The 17,757-nt window shown below is 41.1% G+C and overlaps 1 pseudogene; it reads left to right on the top strand.

Annotated features, from left to right (window-relative positions):
* Window positions 1-17,757, top strand: part of LOC139564399 (D-ribitol-5-phosphate cytidylyltransferase-like) — a 40,405-nt pseudogene that overhangs the window by 7,916 nt on the left and 14,732 nt on the right.

Below are 17,757 nucleotides of genomic sequence, written 5' to 3'. Positions count from 1 at the left end.
TCTTGGGGTTGTACTCATACTTCTTCTTCCTCCAAACACGGCGAGTGGAGTTAGACCAAAAAGCTCTATTTTTGTCTCATCAGACCACATGACCTTCTCCCATTCCTCCTCTGGATCATCCAGATGGTCATTGGCAAACTTCAGACAGGCCTGGACATGCACTGGCTTAAGCAGGGGGACCTTGCGTGCGCTGCAGGATTTTAATCCATGACGGCGTAGTGTGTTACTAATGGTTTTCTTTGAGACTGTGGTCCCAGCTCTCTTCAGGTCATTGACCAGGTCCTGCCGTGTAGTTCTGGGCTGATCCCTCACCTTCCTCATGATCATTGATGCCCCACGAGGTGAAATCTTGCATGGAGCCCCAGACCGAGGGTGATTGACCGTCATCTTGAACTTCTTCCATTTTCTAATAATTGCGCCAACAGTTGTTTCCTTCTCACCAAGCTGCTTGCCTATTGTCCTGTAGCCCATCCCAGCCTTGTGCAGGTCTACAATTTTATCCCTGATGTCCTTACACAGCTCTCTGGTCTTGGCCATTGTGGAGAGGTTGGAATCTGTTTGATTGAGTGTGTGGACAGGTGTCTTTTATACAGGTAACGAGTTCAAACAGGTGCAGTTAATACAGGTAATGAGTGGAGAACAGGAGGGCTTCTTAAAGAAAAACTAACAGGTCTGTGAGAGCCGGAATTCTTACTGGTTGGTAGGTGATCAAATACTTATGTCATGCAATAAAATGCAAATTAATTATTTAAAAATCATACAATGTGATTTTCTGGATTTTTGTTTTAGATTCCGTCTCTCACAGTTGAAGTGTTTCTATGATAAAAATTACAGACCTCTACATGCTTTGTAAGTAGGAAAACCTGCAAAATCGGCAGTGTATCAAATACTTGTTCTCCCCACTGTACTCTACGGGCATTTCAAAGTTCCAGAGTGGGATCTCTTCTACTGTTTGAGTTATGATCCAATTTGTCAGCATTACAAACAGTGAATGTGAAAATCGATTCAAAACAGTTGCTGGTGATTTGCAGGATGTGCAATGATACAAGTAAAAGGAGGGCTGTGATTGGTTACATTGCCTACTATGACAATTTCTCTGTATAAAATTGTCCATAACATCAAAACTAGCAGAGATCCCACTTTGGAACTTTGATATGCCTGTAGAGTGTACTATATTCAACAATATATTGAAACATTTGCCAAATCAAAAAGGGTATGTTTTCAATATTCATGTTTCTATTTCTAAATATTCATACATTAATGTAAGAAAATCATTATTGAAATCAAAATGTTACTTATATTACAGAGCAAGTGGCAAAGCCTCATATGAAACACATTTTTCTTTGTAGCACCTACAGATGAAACATTATAAAGTCTTAAAGGAGGCCTGGGTAAGGCCATAATGTCACAAATGTTCCAACTTCAATTAATTATTTCTCAATTGTGCTTTAAGATACAAATGTCAAATATGTCAATAATCCTTCCTCCAATGAACCCTTCTATGGATTAAATGTTGTGAAAATCTCCCAAATAATTTTTTTCCTAGATTTGTCAGGAATCACCCCTTTGACAAAAATCATAAATGTGTGGATTCTTATCTTAAAATGTAGGCTTATAACTTTTACATTGTAAGATTTTCTGTCTATCACAAATCCGTCACTGCAAAAATTCACCATGTTTATTTTTCAACCAGCCCAGATACTTGAGAGCTCTGCTATTTGAACCTTGGGTCGATTTAGATGGTGATGCAGATACCAGTGTTTTGAAGGACGTAGGAAGCCTTGACTAAGAGCCAAAGTATGGGTCCAATTGGAGCCCCATTTGTCTGCTGTTATTTTGGTTCCTGGCACATACGAATTTTAGATTACCAGGGAGCCCTGTTGGTTTTGGCCTTGACTCTGAAAATGAGAGCACATTCACTATGCAAGTGAAGTGGAGTGTAAAGGCCAGTCAAGTAGCATTTCACTGACAATTAAGACAAATTTGTTGTGATGTAAGTGTATTTGTGAAAACAAGAGACTCTGGCGCGATGGGGAGTGCCCCACCCCCTCTCCACTTGTGTCCATCGAAGTTGGGGAAGTGTAAGGTGTCTGTCAAGTTAGCACTGTAGGACATATTCTGCGTGAGCCTCACATTTGTAGTTTGACATGCATTGAGCCTGGCAGAACTCTGGGCTGAAAAGACAAAGGGGAGACACGCTATCCTGTTCTCAGTGCACGCCTTTGTACTGGGAGAAAATTCTACAGGTTCAATTACCACAGGACGCAGTCATATTTCTCCTTCAGTTCCAGGGTCCTGAGAAAAAGGCCCTCTCTTTTATAACCCTGATAAAATATTGCCCGCATATTATCTCAGGTAGCATGAGTTAGCCTTTGATTTAGCCTTTGTAGTCCACACACAGTATCTTAAAAGCCATGAGCTCATTGCTTATATCACTTTTTCAATGCAATGCGAGCTACAGCAACGGCAATCTGATTCCAATGTGTTCTCACTGCACTGGGCCAAGCTGTTATGAACTCAACTCTCCTCTGATTTGGGGCGGCAGGTAGCCTAGTGGTTAAGAGTGTTGGGCCAATAACCGAAAGGTCGCTGGTTAGAATCCCCGAGCCGACTAGGTGAAAAATCTGTTTAGATGTAACTATGGTCGATGTGAGTTTGTGAGCTATCCTCTTTTGTTTGTCCCCAGAAGACTTTCTCAACTCTGTTTATGAAATAGGAACTAACTCAGTTTGTTATGCATCGTCAACAATCCCACGTCTCTTGTGTCCTGTCCTCATAGTGCAGCGAGTCGGACTTTGAGCCTTCATCTGGCTCTGCAGTACTGCGGCACCAATGCCAAGCTCATCAAGGGCCCGCCAACCCTGTGGAAGGTGAGCAAGCCTGGGACACTGGAACTCAGTTTGGGACAATGCCTTTAAGCCTAAATTAGGCCATTGTCGTAGCTCTAGCTGTATTCTTATTACTAGTTTGTTATACAGGGACAAGTACAGATCTGAATTTATACATTGTGTATTGTATTTAATACTACTTGATATGATGACTGAAAGTAAAGTTTTTTTAATGGTTTTGATAGCATTGAAATAAGCCAGTATTGAGGTAAGGCCTAAGAATCTAAATTTCACCTTTATTTAACCAGGTAGGCAAATTGAGAACACGTTCTCATTTACAATTGCGAATACATCAGAAATACATTTGCACTAAAATTAACAATGCTTTTTAGAACAGGTTTGATGCTAACATGTTGTTAAACTAAATTTATTTCTACTGTAGGTGACCTACAAAGGAGATTTGGCTGCAGCAGAGTCCATTGTCAAAGGTATGACTGTGTATCTGTATACATTTTTATACACAACTTTATCATTGTACTGTTTTGTTTGTACTTTATCATCACTTTATCATTGTACTGTTTTGTTTATACTTTATCATCACTTTATCATTGTACTGTTTTGTTTGTACTTTATCATCACTTTATCATTGTACTGTTTTGTTTGTACTTTATCATCACTTTATCATTGTACTGTTTTGTTTGTACTTTATCATCACTTTATCATTGTACTGTTTTGTTTGTACTTTATCATCACTTTATCATTGTACTGTTTTGTTTGTACTTTATCATCACTTTATCATTGTACTGTTTTGTTTGTACTTTATCATCACTTTATCATTGTACTGTTTTGTTTGTACTTTATCATCACTTTATCATTGTACTGTTTTGTTTGTACTTTATCATCACTTTATCATTGTACTGTTTTGTTTGTACTTTATCATCACTTTATCATTGTACTGTTTTGTTTGTACTTTATCATCACTTTATCATTGTACTGTTTTGTTTGTACTTTATCATCACTTTATCATTGTACTGTTTTGTTTGTACTTTATCATCACTTTATCATTGTACTGTTTTGTTTGTACTTTATCATCACTTTATCATTGTACTGTTTTGTTTGTACTTTATCATCACTTTATCATTGTACTGTTTTGTTTGTACTTTATCATCACTTTATCATTGTACTGTTTTGTTTGTACTTTATCATCACTTTATCATTGTACTGTTTTGTTTGTACTTTATCATCACTTTATCATTGTACTGTTTTGTTTGTACTTTATCATCACTTTATCATTGTACTGTTTTGTTTGTACTTTATCATCACTTTATCATTGTACTGTTTTTAAGTGCAATATTTCCATGATCGTTGTTTATCTCGACAGTAAAACCGCGTACTTTATAGACCTAATGTACGTTAGCACTATTTTCTATACCACATAAGAGACGTAAAGGTGTTTTGTCCTGTGTGAGACAATGCCAGTTTAGAGTGTAGATGAGAAATAGAATAGTCTTTTATTGTTCTCCCAGGAAGATATTCTACGAAGTCTTGTTTTTAAGTTTGTCAGAAAGTAAGGGAGGGTGTTTGCAGTCTGTGATGTGAATGCCATCTATACAAGTCAGGGCAGGGTAGAGCCATCATGTTCTCTGCACAGTCAGGGAAACATCCATAAAGTCATCAGTCCTACTCTTTACCTCTGTATGCACCTGGGCCGTCCAACTGGATTATGACATATTGAGCATAGTAATTATACCAAGAGAGCTTTGTGTGTGAATGAATTCATTGTTAGTGTGTGTTGGGAGCATATGCAAGAATACATCTTCATTCATGTGTGTGCGTGTGTCTTTGGCACATCACTTCCCCACGTAAATCAAGTTGAATTGCGAGTACTGCTGATTTCAATGAATTCTCGCTAAATTTGAAAGAAGATTATCATTGCTAAGTAATGGAGATTTGCAGCAAAAGTGGTCAAAGTACACTTTCTTTTTCAGAGACTCTCTCCCAGTCGGCCTGTGTTGTCACAGGTGGGTCTGCACAGGCTACAGAGCTAGCCAACGCTCTGCAGAGGCGCATGAGCGCTTTGGACATGGTATGGTGATGATTATGATGATGATGATTATGATTGCAATTACAATGTTTGTGAGATTTTACATTCGATCATCACATTGATGTTTCTTCCACCCCTCCAACAACCCCCCGCCACCCCCCCCTCCCCCCCCAGACCATGTGAGCTCCACTTGGGTGGGCCCCGGTTAGACTTGCCATCTGCTGTTAGACCTATAATGGAGCTTGTCTGAAGGCTTCCAAACCCTCCTCCCTCCATCCCCCCTCTGCCTCGCCACCTCCCCAGCATGACGGAAAGCAGATGCCAGTCATATAGTTCATGCCATGCGAATTATCTGATTAATTGAGTGTTCAGCGATGACTCTTCACTACCGCCCTTCGCCCATCATGTTGAAGGGCAACCATACCGTCCCTATATGACATATCTCCCGTTCATTCTCAGTCATGGTGAAGGGGTCACAGGTTGCCATATCGTCCCCACAAATCACATTGCACTTCTCCATTCTCATGAATTATATAACAGACACCCCGGCCTCCTACCATACCGTCCCCGCATTGCCGTCGAGAGCGTCTTCCTTCCTGCGTATATCGAAAAGTATATACATCCTCCCTCGGTAGTTGACAACAGAGGGGGGAAATGCATGGCGGATGAAGTGTGTTGGTGATACAGGGAGAGCACAGACACACCGACAGCTCATCCTCCTGTGAAGCAGTGCCAAGCCCTTCATCAGGCAGTACGCGTCAAACAGGCAGCGGATCTAGCTGTCGTGGTGCTAGGCAGACCCCTGAGACGTACGGGATCCTAGGAACCTAAGGCTTTGGCTCTGATTGGAACCATCGTTCCTTGCACTCGGGTGCCCGGTGGGGTCGTGTTGCGGTGCGCGCGTCTGGGACCAGATACATCCTTCCCAGGGGTTCGAGGGAGATGAAAGGAGAGGAAACGGAGGAGTTAGCTTTGTGATCAGTGCCATTAATGAATCTAATACAGGGGATAAGGGAGGTAGAGCCTGAGCTGGAGCTTGGAGGCAAGCAGACAGTGTGTGTGTGTGCAGGTGGAGGATTTGGCTGCGTGTGTGTGTGTGTGTGTGTGTGTTATTGTGTTATTGTGGGGAGAATATGATTCTCATAGCAGGATTAATATGGACGTGATCCCATAATCATAGTGGAAGATACAAAATAAACATTAAATTGTATTAATATGTAATATATTATAAACAATGTTCTTGTTAGCACTTTTATTTCTTGTTCTGTACATAATGTTGGTCAAATAGTTGTTGTTTTTTAAGTTTTATTTTTATTTTTTAGTTGCCACAATAACCCCAGATCACTTGTCCTTCAACAGACATTCCCAGACCTTGTTCAAACAAACAGCTTTCATAGCCATTCATCATTTTTTATTTAATAAGTAAACCTATTAGTGCCACATTTATTTCAGTGTCTTGAGACAAAGGAATTGGAATTTTACCACAAAAACATAATGCTGACATTACAGTAGAGCTGCAACTGTAAAATCAGCATGTTTTAAAAAAAATTTAGGCTCTGAGCCAATTTGTGTCGGAGCCCAATCTTATAGACATTAGTGTCATGATAGGAAGGGAGGATCTGATGAAGGGAGAACACCTCCATCCCCTCCTTATCTTTAACATCTTGAGCTTGGTATAAGATAGTATTTCATATTCACTCAAGATTAAGTACAATCTTGGAACACATGAATTATATCCCTCCTTTTTCAAAAATATTAACCTTGACCTACTAGATATTTAGTCATGGACACAGCCAGATAGAGGAACAGCTAGGGCAAGGCCGGGACAAAGCTCACTGAACTACACTTTGAGCACTATATTCAAATCATGTCTATCCTTTCTCTTTGTCTGAGTTCCTCAGCATTTCAAACAAGCAACTCATAGTTTGAAAAAGTAATAGGTAACGCTTTATTTTATAGCCTGTTTTAAGCTGGGACTTGGTATTTCTATGGTCTTTGCTAGGAAACAATGCGGTAACATCTTACCACTTTCTGAATTGAAACTCATAGTTTGGGGCAGTTCTCTTTTTTCCTCTGGCAGACTGGAACTTGATTTTTGCCTCGGTCACGGACTCTCTGGTGTGTCCTGTAGTTGGTCCTTGACCTCCTGTCTCCTTGGCTCTCCCAGACAGTCTTCTTGAACAAACATCCCATTCCAGAATTTCATGCCCAACTAACCTTGTTTAAATCATGTCAGAAAATATAATCTCGCAAATCTACATTTCTGACTGATGCTTTTCCCTCAGAACCCACAAGCAACTTATCTTTCTGGATCAAATAACCCTCCACATGTTTCCCGTAACCATTTCATATTTCTAATTGTCGTTGTTATTCTAAACGGTTCAAATTGTACAAGTCCCAGCCAGTGACAAACACAGAGCGTGGATGTTTGTTTCTGTGTTTATTTGTGTATGAAATGTTAGACAGGACCAGGGAAGAATTACTGGGAAAACAGAAGAGATGAACATGAAATGGACACACTGACTGTAGCATGTTGTACAGCTTCATTCCATTTGTATTCAAGGGCTAAATTCGTTGAAAGATACTCAGCTAAAATGTGGTTACAATTACAGTGAACAAAAATGCTTTTACTATCTTGGACTGTACTGAATTTTGATTCGATTTACAGTGTAATGTAATTTAACTTGGCTCGTCTACAATTCTGTCCCCAGGCTTCTTTGTACCCTTTATCTTTCTGCCAGCTCGGAGAGACAAAGAGAGTCCAGCAGTGGTTCCCTGTCTCTTTCATTTGTTCTAATGAGCAATCCAGCCATGGAGAGAATTTAGCTTAAGATCAATGGTGTTCAACTCTAGTCCTGGAGTTACGTAATGTATGCTGGTTTTGTCCTTGCTTTTTAATCAGGGACTAATTTATTATTGGGTAACCAGGTGTGTGGACTGAGACTCTCCGGTTGAAATGAATTGATTAAGTGCCAGGGAGAAATTCATTCCTGCATGGAAAACCCTCTTGGACTGTAGTATATTGGACTGGATTCCAATATAATTTAACAGCATTAACTAACATCATAATTTGGTTTATTTCACATTTTAATAAAGTATTTCTGTAAAATGTTTCTTTGTATCTTTCTTCAAGGAGGTGGATGTGATCTCAGACTTGATAGGAGATGATGCCAAATCTCTGTCAAAAGAGTGAAACTTCATTCAAGTTTCTGTAAGTTCACACTTCAGGAGTTTAGGAAAACAGAATATAAGTAAGCCTGTTTAAACACTATGACAATTGTTTATGTTATTGCCAATATGTTCATTTTTTGCTGTTCAGATGTCCAACTCAACAATATTCCACTCTTTTCTGAAAATTGCTTTTAATTTGGATCCATAGGTGAACAGTTCTTGCTTGTCTGAAGTTGGAAAACCACTGAGTGCGTTGGAGGAGGTAGACCGAGCACTCCTGCATCCAGTGGTCATTATTTGGGTGAGTTGAGTTCACATGGGGATAAATGTGTGAATAGAGCCTCATGAATTCCCAGTTGCCTTACCAACACTCTTGTTCTGGTACTGGAAATTAGACTCTCTTCACTTCTCTGTGCTTGGGGCTCTTTGCCCCTTACTGTTCACTTTGCTTGTCGTGAGTTGGCCCTGTTGCTTTAAGGATGGACTGTAAGCTTGCGAAGGCCATGGAACCCTCTGATGTTTGGGTATCCCAGTAGCAATCACACACATTCAGAACAAGGTGAGTTAGCAGAGTTAACAGAGAACGTTGTGTATGTGGGTGTTGTCTGTGCTTAGTGGACTTAGTGGACGTTTATCATGGCTCAATCAGGTTTCCCACACTGTGAATGAACTTGTGTTGGGTGTTTTCTACAGCACACGTCTGGCCCGGGCAGGCTCTAGTTTCCTCAAGGTACATGTACTACATGGCCAGACAACCTTTTTCCGCTTGTAAAATGTTCACTTTGCAGTCTACCTCTGGTCCCTCCGACGAAACGATGTTGCTGTTTAGAAACCCTATACCCCCCCCCCCCCACCCCCTCCCCGAGAGCACTTCACTCCTTTCACTTACCGTTTGGCTCGGTTCAGATGTCAATATCAACCACAGAGCAACATTAACTCATGACAGCTCAAGTAGAACCCCCCCGCGAATTGATCTAATTGGAACCCAAAATAAATATTTACTGTATGAAGGGCCTATTGACTTTTTGTGATATTACCTTTTCACCCCGGCAACAGCACAACTGCCAAACCAAGTGAGGGGAAAAAGGTGCAGTGGGCTTGGGGAAGTTGCATTCTGTTTTTTCTCTAAGCAAGTCTTTACGTCTTCAAAACAACTCGGTTTTAATCATTGCAAATGCCATACAGGATAACTTGATTAAACCGCCCGCCTTGATTTATGTTGTAAGGCCTTGTCAGGTCTTCAGTGAACCTCTGTGCACGCAAGTGTACACACACACACACACACACACACACACACACACACACACACACACACACACACACACACACACACACACACACACACACACACACACACACACACACACACACCAAAACAAAGCAACAAACAAACACAAACAAACAAACAAAACAAACAAACAAACAAACAAACAAACAAACAAACAAACAAACAAACAAATAAAACAAACAAACAAAACAAAACAAAAAACAGCTCCTCTCCAGCGGTGTGGAGCTAGGTTCCAGGCTGCATTAGGGTGGGAGCAACGCTCTCCACCACACCAGAGTAAATGCATCTGTGTCTGAGTTTTCCCCACAGCTCTTACTGTGGACCCGATGCCCTTTTCACAAGTAGAGAACCCTAGGACTCCCTAGATCCAGCACCTTATTAAAAATACATTTACTCCCAGCCTAAGTCGATTTCATGGCAGCTTAAGGATGTCCGACATTGAACATCAGCATCATGGGAAGGCTTAAATCCAAACAGAGTTAGCGAGGTGGGAGGCTGAATTCAAAACAAGAGTTGCCTCACCGAGCGATCTCAGAATTTCCCCGTCTTAAGCGAGGATGCAGAATCAACAGTGAGGGATATCTGGGTGGCGTTAGATGGCACACGTTGTTCTTTCTTGATGACAGCGCTTCCCAAACTCGGTTCTCGAGAACCCAAGGGGCGCACATTTTGGTTTTTACCCTAACACTAAACAGCTGATTCAAATGATCAAAAGTGGATGATTAGTTGATTATTTGAATCAGCTGTGTAGTGCTAGGGCAATAAAACAAAACGTGCACCTCTTGGGATCCAGAGGACCGAGTTTGGGAAACCCTGGCTTAGTCTGTAGCATTAAACAATGACCTAGCAATCAGAGTGGGAGATAATAGAGTTTCACAGACAGAGTGCGTGGCAATTGATTCAGTATGTGCCTGGTAATGATCCCGTCTAGACTTAAGCCAAACTGGCACCTTCTACTGCAGCAAAACAAATCAATAATATCACTTATTTGAATTGAAACAGATGTTGATAGACGACAAGTGACTTACTTGACTTATTCAAGAAATACTTGACTTATAGTCATATAATGATGTATAATAGGTTTATAACAGATTAATTAACACATTTGACACTGAGCTTACAACACAAATCCTGTATAAGAAGACATAATTGGAGTGAATTCACCCTGTCGAGCGTCAGTCAACAGCCCAATTAGAAATAGACGTTTAGCACCAGCATGCTTTCCCATCCCATGCATGACACACTAAGTGACTCATCAGAGCTGGTTTATGCTGTCTTAATGTGGGCCCATCTATCTAAATAAACACCATGAGGCCTTTCCACCTGAACCAGAGGGATTACTACCTCCAGAGTCCTATCCAACGTGTGTTTACCCCGAAACACTACAACACACTCCTCCTACATCCCTCCCAAACGAGGACCTTTAAATAAACATGCTTGTTCAGTCGCAGCACGTCTTTCTTCCGAGTGTTTGAACAATGTGCTTTAATTGATCCAAGGTTTAATCATTCTCTAAGTCTCTGTAAGAGATTGTCATTATTGGCAGGAGATGCATGTCTGACTGGGTGTGGCGGGGCTTCTTTTGATAGGTGTATTTGAACGTGTCGGAGGACGATTCGTCCGCCAGCGAGCCGATGGGAGGAGAGCCGGCGGCCATGATGGAGCTCGCCACAGGAGCCAAGCTCAGAAATATTTTAGTCTATGGCATCCAGCTTTATCACTCAAAGGTATGCCCCCGTGTTTTTTTGTGTGTTGTTTTTATATATGTCTGGTCTTACGTTCTCCTGGATTTAGAGTCCCCCTGGAATGCACTTTTCAAAAAATCTAACAAAACACAATGAGAACTGTGTAAGTCCTTGTTCCAGAGTCTTGTTTCCTCATGCATTTGGTCTTGAGGCTAATTGTGCTGTCTGTGTTAGATGTTGGACGTATGCGTGTGCTTACATGTGTGGGTGATTGGTGGGTGGAATATAACCTTTTAACCTTTCCATCCAGACACGGATGTTGCGTTTTGGTTTTAATAAAAGAAACATGCAGAGGATAAAGATGTCCTCCAAGTGTGAAAAAGCCATGTTACACTTACACACACATTGGTTCAAGTGTTTGCCCTACCGCATACATACCTCAGCTGTGTCTCATGGGAAGGCTCTGATCTGGATGGTGTTTGAGGTTCCCCATTGGCCTGTCAAAAGTTCACTGCAGTTGTCAGGGTTGATGTGGTTGATGTGAAATGTGTTTCTGTCGGCATTTACATGATTATATGAATGTGAAACCCTCCTAACACTGGATTAGAGATGGCGGGATATGTGTTACTGAAGCGATTGGATTACTGCTGGCTAGTGGCTATGTTGCGCTCACCCACAACAGTAGGTCGCAGTAGCTGGAAAGGATATAGAAAAGCCAGATGTTCTCACAATAGAAAAGCCCCCCCCCCCCCCCCCCCAAATATATATAATGGTTGTAATCTTGTTTGTGCAACAATTGATATACATGCCAGTGAGCTTTGTGTTTGTGATAGATTGAGCTATTTGGACAAATGACAGCTTCAATTTCTTGGCAGCAATAACACATCACAAACCAATGGCAATAGCGCACTGTTCGGGGAAGATCGAGAGAGGTTTCAACCATCTCTTTTGATTTTAGCCTTGTCAGCATTAGCTAGGAGGAATTCAACCTGAGTAGTGGAGTGAAGATGGCTTTCCATTTTTTGGAGTGTCAACAACATGCGGCCGTCAGTCTTTAATGTCAACGTGTCATCTAATTAAAACAAGGTGCTCTGTATTCTTTACGGGGAAGCGTGTGATGCACCTACTTCACATGTGAGTTTGATTGTGCTATCGGATGTTGGGTCTTTGGTCCGCAATTCCCAGCATGCCAGAGTCTTCCACTGACCTATGGAGAGTGATGCTCTTAATTAGTAATTCCTGTTCCAGTTTTATGAGAAAATGCTTATCCTTATCAGATAGTGGAATAGCCGACTAAGACCTTGCATAAATCACTGTGATAGGTTTTCTGTTATAATGAGGATAATTCTTCCCAGATGGGCTCATTCATACTTGTCAAAACTCCCTATTTCAGTCCTCCTGGCCTCCAGATATGTACAAATATATCTATGTTAATGCACATCCACAACTTAAACTCATTGCGTCTGTGTTATTTCATTTTCATATCACCCAAATGGCTGGACAGTATTTAATGAATTGTAATTTAATACAATATCCCAAAGGTACTTAAGGCCCTGTTCAATCAGTCATTGTAACTCCGTGACTGGGAAACCTAACCAAGATTGCATGTAGAGTTCCTATACTGTACATAGTGCAAAGAGCAAACCTTAGGTTACCATTGTGTGAAAACAAATTGAAATGTATCGATCTATGACTATGTTAGCCAAGCACTCACTGACACACATTGACACTGTAATTATAACAAAAATTGAAAGTCAGTGATTGTTTTGTTGTGTGTTTTTCTCTCCAAACGAAATGTTAAATAGCAATATTGTTTTTGGTGTTCTCGAATTCCCCTGTTTAGAGATGGAATTCTTTAGTTAGTCATGTAGAGGGATTCTTGTTGTAAGAACTCGATAAGGATCAGTAAACCCACTCTGGTAAATACAGTCTCAAATATCATATTGAAAACAGTTGTTCTTATTGTTGGAGACTCGCCTGATTTCCCCTTTGACATCTGTAAGTATAGATTTTGTCATGTTTCATTTCCTCGTATGCTAAGACAATTGGCCATTCTATGGGATTGCTGCAATAATTCCACTGTGGAGAACCTGGGGCGAAATGTCACCCAAGAATCTAATCGAATGTGAGGAGATTTGTTATTTTAAACCTTCACTGACTGGAATGAAACACATTATTTTACTATTGATATACACTACCGGTCAAAAGTTTTAGAACTCCTACTCATTCAAGGGTTTTTCTTTATTTTTACTATTTTCTACATTGTAGAATAATAGTGAAGACATCAAAACTATGAAATAACACATATGGAATCATGTAGGAACCAAACAAAGTGTTAAACAAATCAAATTATTTTTTATATTTGAGATTCTTCAAATAGCCACCCTTAGCTTTGCACACTCTTGGCATTCTCTCAACCAGTTTCATCTGGAATGCTTTTCCAACAGTCTTGAAGGAGTTCCCACATGCTGAGCACTTGTTGGCTGCTTTTCCTTCACTTTGCGGTCCGACTCATCCCAAACCATCTCAATTTGGTTGAGGTCGGGTCATCTGATGCAGCACTCCGTCACTCTCCTTCTTGGTAAAATAGCCCTTACACAGCCTGGAGGTGTGTTGGGTCATTGTCCTGTTGAAAAACAAATGATAGTCCCACTAAGCCCAAACCAGATGGGATGGCGTATCACTGCAGAATGCTGTGGTAGCCATGCTGGTTAAGTGTGCCTTTGAATTCTAAATAAATCACAGACAGTGTCCCCAGCAAAGCACCATAACACCACCTTCTCCATGCTTTACGGTGGAAAATACACGTGCGAAGATCATCCGTTCACCCACATCGAACCAAAACTTTCAAATTTGGACTCCAGACCAAAGGACAAATTTCCACCAGTCTAATGTCCATTGCTCGTGTTTCTTGGGCCAAGCAAGTCTCTTCTTCTTATTGATGTCCTTTAGTCGTGGTTTCTTTGCAGCAATTCGACCACGAAGGCCTGATTCACAGAGTCTGCTCTGAACAGTTGATGTTGAAATGTGTATGTTACTTGAACTCTGTGAAGCATTTATTTGGGCTGCAATTTCTGAGGTGCAGTTAACTCTAATGAATTTATTCTCTGCAGCAGAAGTAACTCTGGGTCTTCCTTTCCTGTGGCGGTCCTCATGAGAGCCAGTTTCATCATAGCGCTTGATGGTTTTTGCGACTGCACTTGAAGAAACTTTCTAAGTTCTTGAAATTTTCCATATTGACTGACCTTCATGTCTTAAAGTAATGATGGACTACCGTTTCTCTTTGCTTATTTGAGCTGTTCTTGCAAATATGGACTTGGTCTCAAATGCATCAAGAAATTACACAAATTAACTTTTAAGAAGGCACACCTGTTAATTGAAATGCATTCCAGGTGACTACCTCATGAAGCTGGTTGAGAGAATGCCAAGAGTGTGCAAAGCTGTCATCAAGGTAAAGGATGAATCTGGTAGTGTAGATCCCCTAATGCAGCAAGAGGAAATTGCAAGCAAAATTACCTGTTGGTGTCTGGTGATAGTGGAGTACATTTTCAGTATTGCACTATTGTATACTCTGCAACCTGAATGCAATGTAGTATATTTATCAGGACCAGTAATGGAGTGGTTTAACTAATATCTTACTGGGAGACAATGTTTTGTTGTATTAGGAGACTATGTCTTTGATATTACATGCGGGGCCCCCAGGGATCTATTCTTGACCCCTTGCATTTCTCCATAGTCTCCCCCCCAAACTAAATGTTCTTGTTGTTTCAGGATTATTACTGGTTGGTTGTATTCTCTGTTTTTGCTCAGTATCGACTTGGTCCTTAGAGAGGGGAAGGAGAAATATAATGTAGTATATGTTAGGGCTGGGTGGTATACCGTATTTTTTGCACACTGGTTTGGGTTTTTACTTTACCTTCTATAACGGTATTTGAATGTTTGGTTTCTTAAATGTGATACGCCGTGTGTAACGTCCATTTGTATATTTTACTTGAGTCATCCCTCCGCTCTCTCTCCATGCCGCTTTCCACACAGACCTAGTCCTAGCCCGTCACTCAACGAGCGCATTTGTTGTTGCTTGACCACGAGACACTTTCGTTCAGTCTGCATGGTCAATGCAGCACATGCAACAATGTTGATGACAACGATGTTGTTTCCACTTTGATCTTAATATAAATATAATTACAATATTAGTTTGTGTTTCTTACATCTGCAAACAGCTAGTTTGTATTTTCTTAGCAAGTTAAGCTAAATCGTGTTAGCCACTAATGCTAATCGCTAGTTAGGTGGCTAGCTAACTAAGTTAGCTAATAAAAGTACTGAGTCAGAGCAAACGTAGCTAGCTAATACAGTCTGATACCAGTGCTGGTGGAGGCCTAAATCCGCATGTTGTTTGTGCAACAGTATCTTCTAAATCAAAGAGGAATAGGCTAAGCATGAATATGTTGGCTACATTAATAAATATTGTAACGACCCGGTATTGTGTTCTGTGGTTGTGGGTGTGTTATGGTTCCCATGGCTACTAGCAGGGGTTAAATATGTCAGGACAGATGGAAAGGTTGGGGGGGTATGATGGGTAATACCGCGGGATTTGGAAATGCATAAATAGGGATTACTGTCTCATTGTTCTCTCTCTTCTGTTCGTGCCTTGATCTGTTCCTATGAGAGTGACTCTTGACCCGACAGGGTAATATTGTGTACGTTCGGCATTTAGCGGCGTGGGTTGTGGCCGGAACAATAGCCCAGTTTATGAATAAACCTGTGTTCTGACCTGCACACCTAGAGTCCGTCTCTTTTCCCTTTATGACCCAGCCGGGTCATTACAATATTTAAGGTAGCCAAAGATTATAGGGTCCCATAGGAAACACTGAACATCACTTTGGTTCCTACCCTGTCACAATAACTCCTCCGTGGTATTTTCATTTGTTGTCATGTCAAACAACACTGTATTCAAAGTGCCCACTATTATTTATATTCTAACTATAGAATTAGAATAAACATTCTATTTCCATGATTCCAAAAGTTCACCCAAGTGTTTTGATCTAAATCGCAATTGCAACATTTGGTTATAAATAAGGCCTAGTATTTTTGCCCATATCGTGGCAGTGTGGAAATGATCTCAAATGAGTGCAGGATAGGCAGACATTGATGGAAATGCAGGAAATTATTTTAGGTTGAAGTTGAATTGAACAGTATAAAACAATCAGACTGGAGAAAGACCCTTTGAAATAATGTAGAATATATGTGTTGCCACCCTAGGATCACGCACTACTCTTAAAGCAAATGTAGAACTTTTATTAATCAAAAACGTCAAATACCGTCAAAAATGTGAAAAATACCATGATATGATATTTTGGCCATATCGCCCAGCCCTAGTCTGTGCATGAGTTAATGTGACCCCAAAATTACCTGCTTAACAACATACAGCTCTTGTTCCTCCTTAAATGTTTTAACTTTTGGTGTTAAATGAATGGTTGTTGTCAACCACAGTAAGTAGGGATAGAGAAGAACAATAATGGAGATAATTGAAATGCTTCTGTTATGTATCATACGGGGGGAATACAAGACACACCCTGAAGTCTGTACAGGATAATGGTGAACTGAATGTCTGCGGTTTGAGTTATATTTATCTACAGTAGAATGGATTGCCACATAAGTACACTTTTGCACATATTAATGGCAACTTTAGTAGTATTTTAGCTTTAAAGATGAATAAATGCATGCCATTTTAAGTTTTTAAAAATTATGAATTTCTTCATCCCCAACTCATTGGCCTTCAGAAAATGTATTTTTGGACCCAAAGTTGATCTACTGAAAGGAGCCATGACTGTGGTTTCATGTTATTCAAGGCAACACCCACAGCTGGAACGCAGCGTGGCAGAACCATTCCTGTTTACCTAAGGTAAAGATTTCTCCCAAGCTGAACAAATGGAGTCATGGACAATGAACTGCCGCCTTTGTGGAAAAATCTGTGATCAAAGCCCCTCCACAGACCTGTTGCGATGGTGTTATTCAACCTGACCAAAGATGCACACCTGACATGTGTGCCATGATGTGTGAAAACTGAACACTCAGACCATTTAAGCTGAAGTTGTCGGTGGTGAGAGTTGGGAGACGCTCTAGTGCAGTAAACCGATCTTACGGTGTGAAAACTATGATCGTATCCCCTATCAATGGCTGCCGCGGCGATAGGAAGTGTCACCGGATCCCCCCCAGTCCAGGGTCCTGGCAACCTGTCACCGCATGAAAAGAGGGTTGTCACAGTGATATATGGGCGCTCTAATCCCTGCAGTGAGAGCCCTGATGTTTACCCGCCCCGCGTTTCCTTCTCCGCAAAGATCCCAGACCAGGAATACCTTAAACCTGAGAAGAGATTAGCCTCTGGAAAAAAAGAAAGAAAAACGAGAGTAAGAAAAAGGGAAGGCTTTATAGTTCTATTCTCTTCCCTGTTTAGGTCCACCTTCCGCATGGCAGGCAGGCAAAACTGTACACCCTTCTCATAGTCTTACCTGGACGTGCACCCTCGCCGAGGTCACAGGGGATCATGGGAGAGCAGGGACGACCACCGCCACTGCGGTCTCGGGCACGCTCCCAATCACTCTCAACCACAGCTCAACAGTTCTCCTGGGCTAAGATGCTACGTGTATTTGTGTTAACTAAGATGGGTTATAGACCTTGAGTAGCGCACCCTTCAAGAGTACTTCCATATGGGGTGGCAGGTAGCTGATCTGATAAGGTGAA

The sequence above is a fragment of the Salvelinus alpinus genome, chromosome 35 (assembly GCF_045679555.1).
Source record: "Salvelinus alpinus chromosome 35, SLU_Salpinus.1, whole genome shotgun sequence".
NCBI lineage: Eukaryota > Metazoa > Chordata > Actinopteri > Salmoniformes > Salmonidae > Salvelinus > Salvelinus alpinus.
Note: the sequence above shows the minus strand (reverse complement) of the source record. Positions and strands in the feature narration are given on the sequence as shown.